The sequence below is a fragment of the Macaca mulatta genome, chromosome 16, assembly GCF_049350105.2.
Source record: "Macaca mulatta isolate MMU2019108-1 chromosome 16, T2T-MMU8v2.0, whole genome shotgun sequence".
NCBI lineage: Eukaryota > Metazoa > Chordata > Mammalia > Primates > Cercopithecidae > Macaca > Macaca mulatta.
The window spans coordinates 55,263,332-55,281,645 of record NC_133421.1 but is presented as its reverse complement, the minus strand read 5'-3'; the positions used below and the strand labels follow the sequence as shown (position 1 = coordinate 55,281,645).

At 36.8% G+C, this 18,314-nt stretch overlaps 1 pseudogene; it reads left to right on the top strand.

Annotated features, from left to right (window-relative positions):
- Positions 1-15,883: 15,883 nt before the first annotated feature.
- LOC100429256 (myosin regulatory light chain 12B pseudogene) lies at positions 15,884-16,380 on the top strand (annotated as a pseudogene).
- The last annotated feature ends 1,934 nt before the right edge of the window (positions 16,381-18,314 follow it).

Below are 18,314 nucleotides of genomic sequence, written 5' to 3'. Positions count from 1 at the left end.
GAAAACAAATTACCATCATTACCTCTGATTATTCTTCTCTTTTCTTTGATCCTATTTTGTGCAGCAATCAGAAATTTTGTGTTCATTCAGCCCTTCTCTTCCCCAGTTGCCTTGTTGGCGGAGCTGAAATACAGAAGAAAATAATCCCTCTGCCATTTCCAGTGTTATCTTTTCCCTTCATCCCACTCTTCAAACATTTTTGGGGCCCGCACACTACCAGAATATGTTCAAATGATCTTATTACCAAAGTAGCTCTTGGCTAAGATGGCCTTTTAGTCACAGTGCCCCTTTAATCCTTTTCTTCACCTCCCTAACTATATTTACAAAATCCAAATTAGTACACAAAGGCTCATTCAAATTGCATTAATATCATAAAAAGCTACTGTATCCTAGTGTCAATAACCCTGAGATTAATAGTCCCCAAGACTTATGTGACACAGAAAATTAACAAGGCTGGCTTGACCAATGATCCATGAATTATGACGGGCTCTCCACTGTGATTTAGTTGAAAATAAAAAGGTAAGAATGGGGATGACAGAAATTATACTCAAGAAATAGAGGCCTGGTGGCTCAAGCCTGTAATCCCAGCACTTTGGGAGGCTGAGGTGGGTGGATCACGAGGTCAGGAGATGGATACCATCCTGGCTAACACAGTGAAACCCCGTCTCTACTAAAAAATACAAAAAATTAGCCGGGCGTGGTGGCGGGCACCTGTAGTCCCAGCTACTGGGTAGGCTGAGGCAGGAGAATGGCGTGAACCCGGGAGATGGAGCTTGCAGTGGACCGAGATGGTGCCACTGCACTCCAGCCTGGGGGACAGAGTAAGATTCCGTCTCAAAAAAAAAGGAATAGAAATATTCAGGTTTCCTTAATCAAGTTTTCTGGACAGGTGTCGAGTGAAACCAAGAGGCAAGGTGATGTGTTTGCTTTCTCTTTACCAAGAAGGAGCATAAACAAGGGCTGGAGGAGCATCAGTGACTCATTCTTTTGAGAAGTCTTCCCAGTTATGGGGCATGAAACATCATGATGATATATCTTGCCCCATATTGACAAGCTGATTTCCCAGAAATCCCCATAACAAATTGGAAACACATCCTTAACGCCAAGCCATTGATATTTGATATTTGGATTTGTTGTGCAGCAAAATGGAAGTGGGAAATGGGGTTTTACAGGAGCAATGTCCTCTAACTCATGCTGGCTGGAGCCCTGTATTTAAATCAAAACCTTCACTCCTGCCACATTTTACTTCCACTTCTGCATGTTATGAGGTGCTTTCCTTCTGCTGTTTATTCCCCTTCATTTCTGGTAGCCCAGAATCTGCACTGGAGAACAGGGGAAAAATCTAAGAAATATAGTCCACTGTAGCACCTACTCAGCAAATAATACAATAAGTACTTATTACTTGCAACTCAACAAATAAATCCCTGGTGTGTTGCAGGTGCCAGGGTACAAGACTCCTCTGTCTTTGTTCAATGTAACTGTTAGGTTTGGGGCAGGGGGTAGGAGGACTGTGAGGCTGGAATGAAACAGAAATACTTTACATTTCAGATGAAAAATAATCCCTCTTTAATGATTGAGTCATGAGAGAGGGAACACGCTACAATTCAGCCCACACTAGAATTCTCATACTGCCTTGTTCCAGCTGAGTGACTTTGAGATCACATAAACTCTACGCATATGTTGGTCCCTGCTCTGGCTACCTCACAGGGCTTCTGTGAGGATGCTCCTAAGTAATGCATAGAAAATGGTTAACATTAAGATATTGTGTACAATAAAATATTGCGCACTGAGGTTGAATAAATATTGTGCTTAAATAACATGATCAGCCTATTCCGCCTCACTTTAGGTGGAAGAAGGAGAAAAGCTCTACTGTGTATTACATGCATGTGACACTCAGATAGGAGATTTTCTCATTTAAACCTTATAATATGTAAATGAGCATAAAATTAATATCCTGATTTTGAAGCTAAAGAAAATGAAGCTCCAAAAAGATTGGTAATCCGCCCTCTTTTGTATATTTAATGTACTGATTCATTCAACAAATATTAGGTGTTATTGTTCTAGGATACAGGTTGGCTATAAACTACACCTCACAGGCAAAATCCTATTAAACATCTGTTTTTGCAAATAAAATGGAGCAAATAAAGTTTTATTGGAACACAGTCACACCCATACTATGGTTGTTTCACACTACATTGGCGAAGTTGAATAACTACAAGAGAAATCATATGGCCTGCAAAGCAAATAAAATATGTACTCTCTGGGCTTTTACAGAAAAAAAAATAAATGCTAATCACTCTTCTAGGAGCTTGGGATACAGCAGTAATGAAAATACGAGGAAAATTCCCTGCTCTTGTGGTGCTTACATTTTAGTGGAGGGCGACAGTCAATGTAATGCACTTAATTTAAAAGTTAATCATTTTCTCGAAGTTCTGGAGGCCAGAAGTCTGAAATCAAAGTCAGCAGGACCACACTCACTAGGAAGGCTCTGAGGGAACCTCCTTCCTCACCTCTTCCAGCCTGCAGTGGCTCCAGGCATTTCTTGCATAACTCGAATGTTTATTGTGTTTCTTCTCCCCTGTCTCTCATAAGGACATTTGTCATTGGATTCATGGCTCGCCCAGATAATCCAGGATGATCTCATCTCAAAATCCTTTGTTATATCTGCAAAGCCTCTTTTTCCAAATAAAGTCACTTTCACGGGTTCCAGATAGAAATATTTGGGATGGACACCATTCCGTCCTCTGGGGTAGCAGAAGTCTGGAAGGTTTGTTTTATTTTATTTTATTTATTTATTTATTTATTGAGACAGGGTCTCTTCATTCTCTCACTCAGGCTGGAGCATAGTGGTGTGATTAGGGCTTACTGTAGCCTCAATCTCCAGGGCTCAAGTGATCCTCCTACCTCAGTCTCCCGAGTACCTGAGACTACAGGCATGTGCCACCATGCCCAGCTAATTTTTTTATTTTTTGTAGTGATGGGTTCTCGCTATGTCATCTAGGCAGGTCTCAAACTGCTGGGCTCAAGAGATCCTCTCGCCTCATCCTCTCAAAGTGCTGGGATTACAGGCATAAGCCACCATGCTCAGCCTAAGTTTTGTTTTAGACATACTAAATATGAGACTTCTCTTAGTTAACTAAGTGGAGATGTTGAGTAGACAACATATGGACCTGGAATTCAATCACACGATGGTAGAAACCAAGAGTCCCAACCATATTTTTTCTTTACGCATGCTTGCTCAGTTATTATGTGGTCTCCCATTCACAGAAACAACTAGTAAAATGACCCTTGATATGCGGTAATATGACCTGCCTATGCCATTCCCAATGTTGATGTCCTTGGGTATAACAAAAACAGGCCCCTCCTTTCTCCTTTAAAAGACGGTGTGGACTTGACTGAGCAAGACAAGATTCTTAGGGGTAGGAGGAAAGTGGCATTGTTTATTTCCCTTTGGTGATTATATCAAGCTTAGCAAAGCCCAGAAGACACTATAAATGCAATGGTTTGATTGTTCCTGGTTCCCACCTTGTGAAACACCACGAACATTTACAAGCTGGGGTTAAGGGTCTACCAATAGTTTGGAAGAGCAACTTTCTCTGCCCCACAGAGAATACATGGCTTTGCTAGCAGCATTTTCTAACCCATGGAGATAACTAACTGACAAGAAATCTGAGCATTAGGTCACTTGATACTGAGTCAACATAGAAATTCTGCCAAATCAAAAACTTCAAAGCTCAATATATTAATGAGCTTCTGGAGTCTCTGAAGACCTCTTACTGGCCAGAGAAAAGATCTATCGAATTATCTTCTCTTTAATTTAAAGTGAAAATTGATGCTATCTGGGTGTCAGGTATAATCATCTTAATTTATTGTGGAATATGTAAGGGACCGCTGAAAGTACGAGTGATCCAATTATAGGTTTAAACGACTTTGAGGTTCCTTGTTTCCCCCAGTCTTATTCATGAAGCATTTTCACTTTCAGACAATCAAGAGTTATTTATATAGGTTTGGGGCTTATTGATATAGCTAAAAAGCCCCCAGAGGTAGAATTCCAACTGTTTACTGAAAAACACTGAATTTGATATATCAAAAATCTAATTTAAATATTAGCAATGGACTCAAAGCTACTCTTAATAAGTAACAAAAGAATGAATCACTTGGGACAGAATAACCCCATGGAAGGATGATCAAATGTGGCTCCTTCCTCCAAAAGGTTTCTGGCTCCATTTTCCAGAATCTGCAGGGATAGAAAATATCCTCATCCAATGGTGTGTTCAGTGACATACATGAGTTTGTAACATCCCTAAGCTCCTATCAGATAGGAAACATTAGGAAATCATTGAAAAGCCTGGTTTATTTTCTCAATCTGGGCAACAAAGGTGCATTGAATCTGCTCTGCCACCTTATTCTTCCAGAACAGAAATGAATACAATTGAGAGGACTCAGAAAGGTTAGGCATAAGAGAAAGAGGGCAAAGTAACACGTCCAGCCCCATAAGTATGACTCCTTGTTCTAAGGGAGATACTATTGCGCAATCGTTGAAAGAATAGGCATGTGCATTAGAAGAGCAGTTGTGAACAAGTATGTGTTCTGTTATTTGCCTCTTCTGTGACTTTAGACAGTTATTCAACCTTTCTAAGCCTCATGTCTTCAAGGGATAAAACATACTGCATATCTCATAAGGCCTTTGTGAGGGCTAAATGTAAAGAATATATCACCCAGCACAAAGTAATTGATTTTAATTGCAGCTACAATAATTATTATCTGAATAATAAAAGCAGGGCTGTAGTTAGGTGCTGACAATTCCAAACTCTTCTGTGTGAGCCAAATATCCATTGATTAATTCTCAGACCCAGTCACCCCAAACACGGGACTTTGATGAAAGGCCAAATCTTCTGAGAGTGTGATCTGAAGTTTATTCTCCTATTAGTGAAAGTGGGAAAGTTGTTTTTCTTCATTTTTATGATTTGGCTGAGATCTAAAGGCCTTGGGGCACCTGGCACAGAGAACTCAAAGTTATTATTGAAAACTGAAAATTTTGATGAACCTAATAGCCAGAGGCAGATCAAGTCCACATGGCATGAAAGTAGGGCAATGAGAAAAGCAGGGTTGTGATAACAGTCAAGTCTCAGACCTGTGGTGAGAAACAACAGAATGAATCAGCGTGCAGGAGAAACAAACCAAGCCAGCAGAAATATTGATTTAGATCCTTTTTAGAAAGAAAATGTCTAGCAGTGACCATTCATTTTGAAATCATTTCTGCTACCAGAAGTCAAAAGCCAAATATATCTTATTGGAATCCCACCTGGATGGGCAGTATTGCCAGATCCTACCCACTGGTAATCTCTTACTCCAGCATCTACTTTGAAAGAATCTTAGTCTTCAGGAAAGAGAAAAAGATGCTCCCACTTCTATAACCTTAGAATGTCTTGGCCAACTCAGCCCCTTAGCCTGAGGTGGAGCCCACTTTCTTGTACCTGAAGGGACTTTCACTGCCTTACTGGAGTAATCTTGGCAGTCTTTAAAGTCTATTTAGAGGAGATGGAAGTGAAGATTGTGTGTGTGTGTGTGTGTGTGTGTGTGTGTGTGTGTGTACACAAGCACATGTGTGTTGGTTGGTGAAGGAGACAAAAAGCCATCTTGAATCCTGAGAATGAACCTGACTGACATGACCTCCAACAGCCAACTGGCAATAACAGGCAACCACACATTCATTCATTTAACAAAAGTGCCCATTCAAATGGAATATGAATTCAATTACTCCACATTAATTGAATGCCTGCTGTTGTCAAATTGGGAGGGAGGGGCAGGGGAAATTAGGAGTTATTATAATAACACAAGTGAATGACAATATCATTTTAGGTAAAATTGGTGTAGAGAAGGTCATGACAAGTAATTGAAACGGGGATATATTTTGAAGATACTGCTGAAAAGATTAACAGATTGAACGTGGAGTATAAGAGACAAAGGAAACTCAAGATGACTCTATGTTTCTTGGCCCAGGCACCTAGTAGGATGAAATTTCCAATCATTGAGATAGGACAGCTGTGGGAGGAGCAGATTTGGGAGCTTAGGAATTAAGAGTTTTGTTTTGGCCATATTCAGCCTGAGATAACAACTTTACATCTAAGAGGGATGTGTTGAGTAGGCAGTTGGATATATGAGAAGGGTTTGAGAAGAAAAGTCGTGAGTTGTAGATATAAATTTAGGAGTTGTCAGAGTTACGATGGCTTTTAAAACCCTGAAACTGGGGAAGATAACCTAGGGAGTAAGTGTAGAACCAAAAAAGAGATCTGAAGTCTGGGCTTTGAGAGATGAAGAATAATAAGCAGAAAATAATTAGAGTGATAAGTGAAATGGAAGAAAAACTAAGAAAGGCAGCAAAGGGAAGAAAGAGCTTCAAGAAGAGAAGGGTCAGCTATTCTAATATTGATAGACCTAATGTGATGAGGAATTATAACGAACTTCTGGATTTGGTATCATGGAGATCGTCAAGGACTGTGGCAACACTCTTTCAAAGAAGGAGAAAACAAAACACCAATGAGTGTGGGTTCAAAAGAGACTGTGAGTAGAGGAATTGGAAATAGCTAATATAGACACCTTTTTTTAAGGAAGTTTTCTATAAAGAGAAGAAGACCCTGACAAAGGGATCAAATCACTGGCTACTTGTCCTAGAAAGTAAAAATGATTCAGGATTCCCAATAGGCTCCAGAATGAAATTTAAGTTGACAACACTTTAGAGATCTTATGCTCAACCCCACTGGGATGATGGAAAAGGATAGAGATAAAAGTAAGGTACAATACCATTCCTCAGAAAGATTTTAGTCAAATAGAAAATATATTTATGATATCAAGGTCAGAAGAAAAAAAAACAACATTGCATTTTGTCCTTGAAATGGCCGTACTACTTAAGTATAGCAGACCATGGGCATATGCATATTTAACATTGGGGGATTTTTGACTATTTAGAAGTCATTCTGAGGGTTAAAGATGTGGGTCATTTGCAGTTGCTGAGGAGAAAACTGGAATGTGTGTGCTGTTGGGCTGGTACAAAAAAGAGTCATCCACGTACTCAGCCCACTTCCCAGTATCTATGTCTTACTCAGCTTTGTGGTTGTCAACTGTTATGTTCATGATAATATACATCAAGTCCTAGGTCAGTCACTTAAGATTTTCTTTCATGCTTTACAGAAAAGAAAATATACCATTATGTTCCCTAGTTGAGTAACACACTATTGAATGAAATATTTGCTCTTATCTTTTCAGAATTTTGGCTGAAGATCTATAGGTAAAAACAATAAAACATACTCCTAGATTCTTTTGCGGTCTCTGTGGCTATCTCTCTGGGAACCATCATGAATGACACAGTAAAATTATTCTGGACTAGGAAATTAATGATGAACTAACTGATTCAGGGAAGACAAGTAGTAATAGATGCCATTCTAACTCAGAAGGCAACAAACCTACCTTACAAATACCGAAAAACCTAGTTAAAATACACATGATCATACAACTTGCTGTTTTTCTCAGAATCAGAGACATTTTGTTAATGGCAAGACAACAGATTTTCATGATACATATTTGTTGGGTTATGGAAAGAAAGTTAAATCCAAACACAGACTTACAAGATCTGACTCGTTAAAACAATAGAAGTATCCAAACACACAGCAAAGCATGAGACACACAAACAAAATAAGAATATAATAAAGAGAGTCAAGAAAATTACAAAGACAAATTCGGTATTGGCAAAAATAATTAAAGACCATGCAATACCTTGATCTGTGGTAATTGTAAAAAAAATTTTCAGCAGATACTTACTGGAAATAAACATTTTTAAAAGAATTGCAAGATAAATCCATGCTACACTAGAGGATAGAAGTTCCAATTCAAAGAATGAAATCCACCTCCCAGCCCCCCAACATCATAACCTTCTGCTTCTGGTCTGTGTAAGACTAGAAATTCAAATGGTTATTGAATAGAGTTGGCAGGAGAATTTTCAAACAAGTGAAGAATTTCTTTTTCTTTCTCCTCCCACCCACTCAGAAGGAGAGTTGGAAGGGTAGTGCCTCCCCTCTATCATGCTAAGAGAAAGAGAACTTAAAGGTTGGCTTGACACCAGAAAAGAAGTCATGTTAACACTGGTTTAATGTTCTTTGAGCAACAAAAATTTATAGGCCTGCCACATGCTGCTACAGGACCAGAATAAAACTAGGGAGGAAGATATTGGAAGAGTCTGATATGTGTTCCTAGGAGTTTCAGGGCACAGATGAACACACAGACTAGTTACTGTGGAAGTCTGAAGGGGGAAAGCTGGCTGTATTATCCCTTGTTTACACTTAAAGGAGAAGGGGATTTTAACTTGGGCAAGCTACTTGTCCATGATTTGGCACCATAAGAATGTATGAGGGTCCCAAGGGCCAAGCAGCCATGTTTGAGTTGTCTTAATAGGCTTATGTCAAGGATGACACCATGGTGAAATATGACAAGCAAGCTGTGAGAAGCTATAGAGGATTCTGCAACAGACAGAAACTGATTGCGGGTGTCAGGAGGTCATTTGGAGAATGCATCTATACCAGGGAACTATGCATGACAAGTGTCTATACAAGAGCATTTTGGAGGATCCACCAATACATTCCACAGAAAAGCCAAAACCTTATGCCTGACATAAGACAATATGTGTCCAACCACAAGAGGAATATAAACAACTAAATAATAATACTTTTCTCCTACTATTTAGGACCCTCCTTTTGGCTCAGCCTCAGAAGAACAAGAAGGAGATATGAAGGCTCCAGAGGAAGAGTGACAAAACAGTCCTTGCTGCTTTTCCTTCTGCAGCCTTGACCTCCCTTTCAAAACAGAAGACATTGCATTTCACGAGAGGTGCAGATACAAGGCTCAGGAATGCAGAGAATAGATCACCAATTCTGTTGCCTTTTACTGGAGTCCTATTCTCTTCGATGATTTTAATAAAAGTACCAAGGAACAAATGGTGAAGAAACATGGCACTGTGCTCAATATTCCATCCTTATTAGCTTGAATGTAATCGCTTTGGAAAAGCAGGCATTAATACCCACTAGAGCACTAGTGGAAAGCTTAGTCATTCTAAGCAGATTCTCATAACTCTGGATATTGATTTTGGATTACAAACTTATTGATAAATTGCAACAGACATCCAGCTGTATTGAGTGTCTTCAAAAGGGTCTGGAGAAATGTAAAGTCAGTAGCAACATTAAACAATGTTTTGGAGGGGCCAAAAACATTGTCATACTGTGATGGCAGCATCTATTATTCTACAAATCCACATCTTTATTTTTCTTTAGATTCTTGGTGCTTATGGGGCAACTTGAAGAGGTTTCAATCTCAAGACACAGAAAATATAGATGTACAAAGTCCTAAATATAAAAAATAAAAAATCTAAACAAGAAACAAAATCTCATCTGTGTATTTCCAGATTGCCCCCAAATGCTTAGAAAATTTGATGATAATCCAATGATAGAAAGTTAGAGTAACTATAAAATATCATGGCTTGGAAAAAAATTAATTCAGAAACAATTAAATTATTTTAAAAGTTTTGAATTACCAGGATATACATTTTAAAACAATGTAATTTTAATATTTTCTAAGAGCTCAGATAATATTAGGTGTTTTATAATCTGTTTTAAATTCAATATTATTTCAATAAAAGTATTTTAAACTAATTGAATCAAATATTAAATGTTAAAATTTTTGTTCAATTACATAACCATTTGTTTATAGATTCATATCTACCTTATTCAAAAAAGAGGAGGAATCTGAGGCAGCTTACAGAAAAGTAAGCAATTAAATAATACAAAATTTTAAAATAAGTAAGGCAATTGGTGTGGCAAGGCAATGAAGGCAAAAAAATAAGTCAACGACAGTATTGATGCAAAAAACTATAATATCTTGTACACTTTCATGAAATGAGGTATACTTAGATCTCATTTCCTGGGGCAAAAATGAAAATATAATTAATTACTAGATTCACAATATTACTAAGAGGAAGTCCAGCCTTTCTTAGCTTTAGACATGAAGGAAATTTATTTTGAATCCTCACGTAGAAGAAACTATGTAATACAACAAACTGAGGCCTCAACAAAATGCCTACAAGACATACATTTACAAAGTTCATATGGCTATTTTCTATATAACATCCCTCAGCTCTAACGTTGATGCCATTTCCAAACCCTGATCAGCTTAAGACAGTTACAAAAGGAGACGAAATACAGCAGTCCTGGCACACAGTCTTCTAGTGGCCTTAGTCTGAAGTTCAGTTATTTCATTCCATCTCCTTACTGGTAGATGAAATTGCCTGCTTGGAACATGAGCCAGATTAGCCTGGGAGCCTTGACAGAAGCCTGTAGTTATTGATTAATTACTATATAGACCAGAGAGAGGGGTGATAGGAGGAAGAATAGAGATTCTAATCCCTGAGAAAAGAAATTAGGACCCATGGTGACCAGACAAAAATGAATAAAGCAAAACTGTTGACAAGAGAATTTATGTAAAGGTAAGCATATAATAATAACAAACAATAAAAACAAATCACCATCATCTTATATTCTCCCTTTCGATAGAAAGAATGAATAAGCCACCGAAGGATCAGGGCACGTATTTTCAATTAGTTGTTATTGAAGAAGAGGATTTGCTGTCCCACTCCACTCCTTTCCTTGCAATTTGCAGCAAGGGGTAGGGATATAATGATGAATTCAAGAGCTGTTAATTAAGTCATTTTATGATCTTAGCTCATTTGTATACCTGATTGCATTTTATGTCAAGGATCAGGAATGAAGTCTCCTAGCCACAGGAAATATCATGGTAGAAACTCCAAAGGGGAGCTACGTGGGATGAAAGGCGTAGGTCAGGCAAGCAGCTATTAGGGAATGTGCAGGCATAGCTAATTGAAGTGTATTTAATGACTCACCTTAAAATATTTTATCTCTCAAACTCATTGCTCGAAACCTCGCTTCTTTTGAGGTTTTAGTGCTGAGAAAGAATGCTAACAAGGTATCCAGATTGTGACAAGATAATGGTTTTACTATAATGGAATTGGCTTTAATTCTTAAGGGAAAATAGAGCTTGGAGGTACCATGGAGCTGGAATAGTGCTGTTAGAACCCAGGGGACTCCATGTAAAACTACAACAATAGCAAAATAAATAGAAGACTACCTACGGCTCATCTTTCTCAGGAAAGAAGGTTAGGATCATCCAGTGGGAAAAGAACCCTATCACTGGAAGTGATGGCTAAAGGCATCAATCAATCAATGAACAAGGAGGAAAGCCATACTGACCAGCTGTTCATTCATTAATTTGTTCAGCATATTTATTGAATATCTACTTTGTGCCAGGAACTATTCTTGTTATCCTTACAGAAATAAGGATTGTGTATTAAATTTCCTTTTCTCACACACTATCAGAATATCTAAATATGAGGTATACCCTGACCTTCTTGTGTCATTTTTAATCGCCTCCTTTTCTATAAAGGAATTTTAATTGCAATTGTTTTGGTTAGCTTAATTTTTGCTCCAGTGACAGTTTGCCATCTTATCCTGAAAGACACAATATTAAGAAGGAATTATGACAGAATTGGGAGATAACATGAGCTTTGAGATTGGACAACAGTTTTTGAAGGAGGGTCAGGAAATTACCTCTGCATGCAGTAACTAGACGTGACTTTAAGTTGCCATCCTATTGTGGAAGGAAAGAGCATGTTGCCATTATGCATAAGAAAGTTGTAGTGCTAGTAAAGAGCATCACTGGAGTTCTGTAATCACAAAGAAGGGAACTGTGTGACCTGGAAGCTGGGGGTGAAATGCATGGACAAGAAGCCTCAAAAAAATCTTGCTGAGAAATGCATACTCAGAAAATACCCAGTGGCGGGCCAAATCATATGCTTCAAGCTAAATCATATTGGTGCCTTTTTCAAAATTGGTTGGACTAGGGAGAGTTTCCCAATTTAGGGACCACCAAAGAAAAACTGGTCCGCACTGAGTGATGATTAATCAACCAAACTTGCCTTGAAACTAAAGATGTAAAGTAGAAAGCAAAACAAACACACCTGAAAGGACATCATGAGCATTACTGGAATGACTAAGCACTAGAACAGAGCCTCCATGATCTTGTTTTCTGCAAATAAAGTAGCACAACTCTCACAAAATGAAAGGAGCTAAACTAATACAGTAGCATTTGGCAGACAGGTGTCCCAAAGCCTTAGAGAAGATACTATGTGGTATAACATAAGAAGCTCAGGACTTGACGTCAGGAATATGAGTTGGAGAAGTAGTCAACTTGCATACTAGATTTGTGATATTTTCCAAATATTTACTCTGAACATTTTATTTATTAGGAAAACATAATTTACACTTCCTATGATGCTCAAAATCATGTCATTTTGATATAATACTGAAGATTCTTAAGACACTAAATTATACATGCCAAGCACAAGCAAGAATAAATGTTACAACGTTATGTTAAATGGAAGAGCATACAAAGTAATATATTCAGGATGATTGCCACTGGGGGAATATGGAAACATATGGAAAATTGAAAGAAAATACTCAAAAATGGAAGTTATGATAGAGTCATGGGATTTTATGCATTTTTTATTTTTAAAAAGAAATCAATATTGTTTTATATTGTTATACCAAAACTAAAATAATGTGTATAGAAATATTGGCCCTCACATAGAAAGAATGAAATGGTTAAATGGAAAAACCCCTCTGGTACTGTGGACACGTGAGGTTTTTTTGCTGTTGTTTATTTGTTTGCTTGTTTTTGTTTGTTTTTTGAGACAGAGTCTCGCTCTGTTGCACAGGCTTGAGTGCAGTGGTGTGACCTGGGCTCACTGAAAACTCCGCCTGCTGGGTTCAAGTGATTCTCCTGCCTCAGCCTCCGAAGTAGTTGGGATTACAGGAGCACGCCACCATGCCCAGCTAATTTTTGTACTTTTAGTAGAGATGGGGTTTCACCATGTTCACCAGGATGGTCTCGATCTCCTGACGTCGTGATCTGCCTGACTCAGCCTCCCAAAGTGCTGGGATTACAGGCGTGAGCCACAGTGACCGGCTGAGATTTTTTAATAGTATAAAACAGTAAGATAGGAGAAAGTCAACAATTTTCAGAAGGAAGGTGTTTTCAAGATGGACCCAACCTGAAACACCTTACTTTCATCCGTACCTATTGCTTCAGTTCAAGTCAGAGAGAACACAAAACAGAAACACCTTGGACAATGTTGAGCACCAGTTCTGTCGGGCGTTGTCTTTAGACACAAAGATATACACAACAGTGAATAAGCAGACTTGCTGCTTACTCACACAAGGATTCTACAGGTTGTTTTTTTTTTTTCTTTTTGTACTATGTATACGCTATGGTTTGAATGAGCATCCCCTTCAAAACTCTGGTGTTGCCAATGTGATAAGAGATAGGGCCTTTAAGAGGTGATTAGGCCCTGAGAGCTCATTTCTCACGAATGGGATTAAAGTCCTTATACATGGGGATTCATGCAGCATTAGGTAGCTTGCCCTTCTGCCTTCTGTCATGTGAAGAGCCTTCACCAGACAACCAAACCTGCCAGTGCCTGGGTCTTAGATTTCTCAGCTTCTAGAACTGTGAGGAAATAAATTTCTGTACTTTACAAGCTACCCAGTCTCAAGTATTTTTGCTATAGCAGCATAAAATTGAAAAAGACAGTGTATAAAAGAAAAGAAAAACCCCCTACCTTCTTTACAGATAGAAATGCACATGACCAAATCCATGGAGACAATCAGTGATGGCACTCTAAACTCTGAACTTGCAGAAATAGCAGAGAGACTAGACACTGAAAATTCTCTAGCTTTAATACTAATTCTGGGGGGGAAAAAGCTATAAAAAAGGTTGTATAGAATATAAATAGCACATAATGCAGAAAGGATCAATGGGAAATGTAGAATAAAAATCATAATTTTCTAAATGTCCTAACAGAACCAAGAATGAAATGTCACCCTTTGCCGTGTTCTACTTTTAATTTAACCAATTCCTCCAAAATTGTTGATGGTTAATTAAATATGAGGCTTCTAATACTCAAGGGTTTTTCTTTCAAGAAACTAACATCTCATGGAAACCTGATATCCTCAGCTAGTTGGAACCAAGAACAGCTTCATTTTGATGAAAATGCAGTGACTTCATTGGCATCAGGGAAACTTCAGAAGTACAAGGATTCCAATAGGTACATCAGCAAATATGAAAAGCCTAGCAAATACAGGAAGAGTAAGGAATATGCCTTCAACTATTTAGCTAGAGCTCAGTATTTCTTAATCGGTAAAACATTCTAAGATCAAGAGAATGAAGGATAGCATGAAAAATGCTGGATGTTAAGGCATATACAAGGAAACAGAAAGCATAAAATACTATGGAATAAATTTAACAAAAGTGCAAAACATATTCTGAAAGCTACAAAACATTGTTTTAAGAAGATAAAAAAGAACTAAAACATGAAAAAGTATTTCATGTTTCTAGATTGGAAGTATTAATATTGTAGAGATGCCAATTACCCTCAAACAGATCTACAAATTCAGCGCAATCCTTATCAAAATCCCAGCAGCCTTTTTTGTAGCAATGGACAAGCCAATGCTAATCCAGGCTCATTGCAAGGGACCCCAATTACATAAAACATCCTTAAAAAATGAAGAAAGTAGGAAGATTCATATTTCACAGTTTCAAAACTTACTACAAAAATACAGCAATTAAAACCGTGTAGTATTAACACACAAATTGATATATAGATCAATAAAATGAAATTGAACGTTGAAAAAAGAAATTTCCATACATTTGAGGTCAATTGATTTTTGACAAGAGTACCGAGACAATTCAATGGAGAAAGAATGGTCTTTTCAACACATTGTATTAGGACAACCTGATGTCCTCATGCACAAGAATTAAGTTGAATTTCTTCCTTACACCATAAAAATTAATTCCAAATGGATCACAGAACTAAACGTAAGAGCTAAAAATATAAAACTTTTTGAAGGAAATAGGAACAGACTTTGACCTTGGGTTATGCCTAGCCTTCTTAGATGCAATACCAAAAGCACAATTATTTTAAAAAGGCATAAATAAATTGGACTTCATCAAAATTAAAACCTCTTGTGCTTTAAAGTCCATCATCAAGAAAGTAAAAAGGACAACCAAACCATGGAATATTTGCAAATAATATATCTGATGAAGGATTTGTGTCAAGAATATACACAGAATGCTTGCAACTCAACAATAAAAAGACAAATAACCTCAACAAAAATTGGGCAAAATATATGAATGAATATTTTGTCAAAGAAAATATGCCAATAGCCAATAAGCACATGGGAAGATGCTCACCATCATTAGCAGTTAGGAAAATACAAATCATAACCACAATGAGAGTCTACTTCACACCCATTAGGATGACTATAATAAAAAAATAGTAACAAGTGTTTGCATGGATGTGGAGAAGTTGGAACCCTTATACTTATGCTGATGTGATGTAAAACGGTGGAACCAGTATGGAATACAGTTTGGCAGTTCCTCAAAAAGTTAAACAGTTACCATGTGACTCAGCAATTCCACTTCTAGGTATATGCTCAAGATAAATGAAAACTAATATTCACACAAGAACTTGCATACCAATGTTCATACAGCATTATTCTTAATAGCTAAAAAAGAAAACACTCAAATGTTCATCAACTGATAAGCGAACAAATAAAAACTGGTCTTACCAAGCCTTCTGGTTTGTCTCTGGAGGTAGGAAATGCCAAGGTGCAACCAGTCAAGCTACTGCCCAGCGCTCATCAAGACAATAGTCATCTTGTAGGGCAGCTCTGGTTCTAGTGTCTGGCGGTAGAATTAAAGAGCCACCATGTTGAGCAAAAGGACAAAGACCAAGGCCACCAAGAAGCACTCACCAAACATAATATTCAGTGTGTTTGCCACACTGGACAAGTCACAGATTCAAGAGTTCAAAGAGATCTTCGACATTATTGATCAGAATAGAGATTCTTTCAACAAGGAAGATGTGCATGACATGCTTGCTTCTCTCTTCATCAGAATCCAACTGATGTATACCAAGATTCTGTAATGAGTGAGGTTCTGGGCTTATAAATTTCACCAGTGCCCTACTGTTTGGTGAGAAATTAAATAGCACAGATCCTGAAGATGTCATGAGAAATGCTTTAGCCTGCTTTGATAAAGAAGCAACAGGAACCATTCAGGAAGACTATTTGAGAGAACTGCTGGCAACAATGGGAAGTGAATGAGCTGTACAGAGAAGGCCCTACTGACAAAAAAAAGGGAAATTTTAATTACATTGAGTTCACATGCAGCCTTAAACATGGGGCAAAATACAAAGATGATTGAAACATCAGCTAAAACCTCAAAACTATTGTATCTTATGCTATTTCCTGGATACTTTGCCTCATCATCATAGACCCTGTTGCATGTACTTAGTTTTACAGCTTTGCCTTTTTAAATATGTTTATTCCAGATCTTTTTGCCACTTAGCACTTGTATAATCAGACTGTAAATGAAGTTGTACATTGTATTGAAAAAGAAGATTACTAATAAAAATCAACATATATAAAAGCTCAGGAGAATATATCTTTATTTCTGGTTTTACTGGATTGTTACATTTTTATATAATAAAATGCAACTTAAAAATGCATAAAACATTAAATATGAAAATGAGTATATTCATACAATGGAATATTGTTTGGCAATAAAAAGGAGTGATATACTGATACATTTTCCATATTAAATTAAACCTTGAAAATATTATGCTAAGTGAAAGAACTCAGTCACAAAAGATCCCATAATGCATGTTTCCTTTTATATTAAATGTCTAGAAGAGAATAATTTATAGACACAGAAAATATGCTTATGGTTGCCTAGGTCTCCAGAAAGAAGAAGTAAATAGGGAGTGATTGCCAATGGATATGGAGCTTTCTTCTTGGAATGATGAAAATGTTCTATAAATTATTGTGTTGGTGGTCACACAACTCTGTGAATACACTTTAAATAGGTCAATTGTATGATATGTGAATTATATCTCAATAAAGCAGTTAAAATACACGTAAGGAGAACCTGACAAAGCAGTTGTCATGCTAGAACGCTTTAATACTCTTGTAGTATGGATACAAAATAAAGAACATAGAAACTCTGAGTTATATCATTAATATAGTTATGTAATTTAATAGATACATAACAATCTCTTTACCCTACAAATGTGGGGAAAAAACCAGTCTTCCAAATTTCCCTAGAACACGTAGTAAAATTAGTACATACAAGAACATAAAATGATTATATGCATAATGCAATAAATTTGAAATAAAGACAAAATATTCAACCAAAAAAATGAACTATGTTAAAATAGGAAAGACTTCCTAAAGCAATAACTGGCTAAAAAAAAAAAAAGAAATTCAAGCTGATTTTATAAAATGAATACAAAAACAATAACAAACAGAATGGTTTATGTCAGATCATATAAGACATGGACTATAATTAATGTTACTATTAAATAAGAAATAAAAATAAATTAAGCATTCAGCTCAGTAATTTATAAAAACTAACATCAAATTATACTAGAAACACAAGAAAAAGAACTAATAAAGAGCATGCAAACACCCAAATGTAGGAGTATAGAAAGGAACATACCATTATGCAGGCCTATATTTCAAATAGTTTAATACTGTCTATAACTCTATGCTTATATATTCTTACAATTGCCATTAAATGCACCATTTTCCAAAGAAGATGAAGACTATTAACACTATATCAATAAAGATGAAAAAGCTAGTCAATGTAGAAGGAATTGAGAAATATATTCAAATCAATTATTGTGTCTAAGATTGTTATGAGTGAATCTTTGCAAATCTTTAATTAGCAGAAAATCCAAATATTACTTAAACTACTGCAGTGCAAATAAAAAAGATGTAACACTTTTCATTTCATTATACAAAGCTAGCATATAATCTTGATAGCAAATTTAAGATAGCACAAAGAGAACTAAAATATAGACCAATTATTATCTAAAAACACATAGAAATATCCTAAATAATAGTAAATTGAATCCATAAGCATAATTAAAACTGTAATATATTATGACAATGTTGGCTTTATTACATAATGCAAAAGTAGTTTAGTAGAAAAACCTGCTATTGTAATTCATTAAATCAATAGATCAAAATAGATAAATCATGTGACTATCCTGATACTAAAATAAAATCCAACATCCAGTCCTAATAATCCGTATACTTAATCATGTAAAGAAAAGAACTCCTCAAATTGATAACAAA